Source organism: Papaver somniferum, unplaced genomic scaffold (assembly GCF_003573695.1).
Source record: "Papaver somniferum cultivar HN1 unplaced genomic scaffold, ASM357369v1 unplaced-scaffold_117, whole genome shotgun sequence".
Lineage (NCBI taxonomy): Eukaryota > Viridiplantae > Streptophyta > Magnoliopsida > Ranunculales > Papaveraceae > Papaver > Papaver somniferum.
The window spans coordinates 883,014-886,620 of record NW_020620714.1 but is presented as its reverse complement, the minus strand read 5'-3'; the positions used below and the strand labels follow the sequence as shown (position 1 = coordinate 886,620).

General features: G+C 35.8%; 1 long non-coding RNA gene across 1 annotated transcript; it reads left to right on the top strand.

The window, feature by feature from the left end:
* On the top strand, window positions 1-792 carry LOC113330186. Its single transcript, XR_003350107.1, has 4 exons — window positions 1-81; window positions 236-287; window positions 370-449; window positions 547-792. It is a non-coding gene; the product is annotated as an uncharacterized LOC113330186 (long non-coding RNA).
* The last annotated feature ends 2,815 nt before the right edge of the window (window positions 793-3,607 follow it).

Genomic DNA, 3,607 nt, shown 5'->3' with positions numbered 1-3,607 from the left:
AAGGGACTGCTGGTGGATTACTTCTAACAGAGGCTAGCAAGAAGAATCCCTTCAGTTTTTTTTGGAATTCACAGTGAGAAGGTACTTAAAACATACTTCTTTGGTTTTATCTTGTTTAGATTCAGTAATTTTTGACCTACTAGGGATTTGTTTTTTTCAATCTTTATTTATGTTGTTCTTCCCTCTGGTGGAGTGGTTGGTTTATTAACTTATGCATCTTCTTTGGGAATTTCAGATCTTTTGAATTAGAAGTTGTTTGTTAAGTAAAGAGGGACTCATGTGGATGGGTGAGTGGACTTGCTATCGTTGGTGGTGGAATACATTGTTCCTTCCCCATGTAATTACTGATAGTTTTCTTGTTTTCATTAGTTCTTCACCATGGACGAGCAAAGATCGAAACCTATGACTGAAACTTTTGTTCGCCTTTATAAAGATCGTCATTTTTATAGGTACTTTTTACAATGTAATCTTTTTGTTCAAGTCTTTTTTTTATCATAAGTTTGCTGCATTTGTTACTTGTTGCATCTTTTTTTGCATTATTCACAGGAGCTATCCAAATTCTCGTGCTTTGGATGTATACAAGGAGGCTGAGGAGTTGCTGGAAGAAGAACCACATGTGGAGTTCAGTGGCGAGGTTCCTTACCCAACTTATTTTATTGCAGGAATTTGTGTACAAGTATATCATCATGCTTGCATTTTCTTCGTTTTCTCTGACATAAATTTTTTTTTCTACATTCTAGACATCTTAATTTCAGTAATTTCAGTTCCACTTGATTTGTTATTTTGTATTGAATGTGCTCTCCAGGAAGGTTATGGACGGTACTTTTCAGATTATTCTCCAACCACCTTTTCTAGAAGTTGGTTGTCCTGTCATTATGTAAATTTTTGGATGGGAAGGGGATCAACTGGATTCAATATTACTCTCCTTTATAGGTTCATTATCTTTGAATCTCTTTATAAGATACTTTTTTTTACTGATGTACAATTGGCTTAGTGCAGGTAGAAATTGAATTTGAATATCTTTCGGAGGATGGCAAGATACAAGGATGGGAGAGGAAATGCGGCAACATTTCATCTCAGGATCTATAATCGATCTCGACTACTACATTACAGCGCATGAGTTAATGGACGTGGATAAGGAAATATTAAAAGAGGTATGTCTCTTCTACTAATGATTGATTATTTAAAGTTCTCATGTGTGCGCATCGGTGAATTAGTAGTACAGATAATTAATTTGACATTTCTATAGTTCATGTACTCCAGATGATACGATTTTACATTTCTTAATAGATTATTTCGAATTTTATTTTTTTGGATGACCTGTTTTGTTGAATTTGTTCATGTTTCAACCCACATGGCTGCAGCATTCATTCTAATAGCTTTTGCCATTGTGAAGTAATATATGAAACCTTACTAATTGATGTAATAGTGGCTGGTACAGGCAATTGAGTAGATCGAATGGGCATTTCATTTCTCTTCTGCATATCTACTGTTTTCATACTTTTTTTTTGTGTTCCAAAATCTAATCATCCCTATCTGTTTGGTATGATCTGACCTATATCATATTTGTATGCCAAAAGATGCCCCGTTATTTCAACTCGTAATGTTGAAATTACCTGTTGATTGCAGATGAGTCGAAGAAATTTTTGGCTCGCATAGGTCGACATGAAAATTCTTTAGACACTGAAAATTTTGACAATCCTAGAACTTAGGGTTTGGGCTTCTTACCGTGGACATAGCCAGGACTGGTAATTTCTTAAAACTTTTCGTTATGTTTTGTTAGGATTTTTTTGACAACCGTAACTTCTAACTAGGTCCCCTATCTCTTGATCCGCCGTAAATTTTATAGTTTTAAGTACTTGGTGTCAGTTGCATTTATTTATGAATAGAGACTATCCTAGTGTTCCGAGTACTATCCATATATCTGATCATGTGTGGTTGGGGAGTCTGGATGCTCCTAATTTTCTTATTACAATTAGCACGTGCAGGGTGAATTAGTACTGAGTTTTATCAGCTTAATGTTTTGCGGAGTGCAAGAGAAATTGGTGCACCTAAAGAAAGCTAAGGATAAACTTGTTAAATGAGTGGTCACGCATGCTTGATATTAGAGACTAGGCGGGAAGTTTAAGGAATATCTTTGGAAAAGTTCAAGGTTCTTCTCTATGTTCATTATTTTATTGTATGTCATTCTTTTGATATCACACACAAAATTTGATGTCATTTGGGCTGAAGAAATGTTTCTAGCTATACTCAGTGATGTGTTTCTTACTTTTTGTATGTATGGAGTTCATCATGGTATGTTATGGTGAATTAACATTAAGAAAACAATACTTTTTTTGGATTAATTTGATTTCTTAATAAACAGGGGTGACTTGATTTTGTTACTGGAAACTCTAATTTTGACCAGCCAAAACCACTATTTTTTGGCGTTGCAAATAATTCCTTACAGCATTATCTGTTGCGTTCTTTCATTCCGCAACAGCTTCAAACAGCGTCCTTCCATTTCGCAACAGTGAGAACAACTGCGAAATTTTGATATGGCAATAGTAAAAAAGTGTTGCGAAAAGTAATCAAAACTCTAGCCAGCCGTTGCGAAAAGTTATCAACATTCGCAACAGAAAAGAACTATTGCAACACCTCTTTGCAACATATACCACCGCTGCTAATTTAACAACTAATTTAAATACAGATGATGTAATCTTGGGTGTATACAACTACTTTAAATACAAACCTCTGCCGTGGGGATCGAACTCTTGACTTCCTCCTTAGTGGAGTTGATGGGATATCATTGAGCTATGCCCTTGGACCCAATTTAGTGAAACTAGTGCTACTATCAGTTTGATTGGTAGTGCAACACATGGTTCTCGGCTTGAAAAAACCAAAATTTCCATTTTTTTATCTTCCACATGTTCTCAGCTATCAACCTTCCTTATTTATCTTCTTCACGCATCTATGTAGTGCAACACATTCGAAACTCATGCATTACACGCCTCAAACTCGTGTCAAATTCACTTGAACCCATGAAAACTTGTGTCCACTATTTTGGATTGAAACATGTTATTAAGCCAATTCCATCCCTAACGAACACCCATACTAGTGTTGTTTGATCATATCACGTCTACCCACTAAGTTTCAGGGATTGAATCTCACTAAATCACGTCCAAACATCCGATTGAAATTCTGCCAGGGAAGAAAAGTGTATTCCCGCCAAAAATGTATTTTGAATTTGTGAAGAAGGCCACCCCTTATCCTGTGGTCGCCTCTTATCCGTTGTTAGAATCCGAATAACACATATCCCTTGGGGTGCCTTTAGTAATTTTTCTGAGGTGTTTCCAACACTTTTTCTTGGTTCCTCCGGCATATTTCTGAGGTGCCTTTAGTACTTTATCCAGGGATGTAAAACACCACTTTTCGAGCCAATTTTGCCGCAAGAGCTTATTTCTCCATAAATACCTATAAAGACATCAAGTAACAAAATAAATACAAAATCGAGCACTAACAATATATATAATTGAGACATATTAGACACATAAACGTGTCTATCAAATACCCCCAAACTTATTATTTGCTAGTCCCGAGCAAATTTAACCTACAAAATAAAATCCTA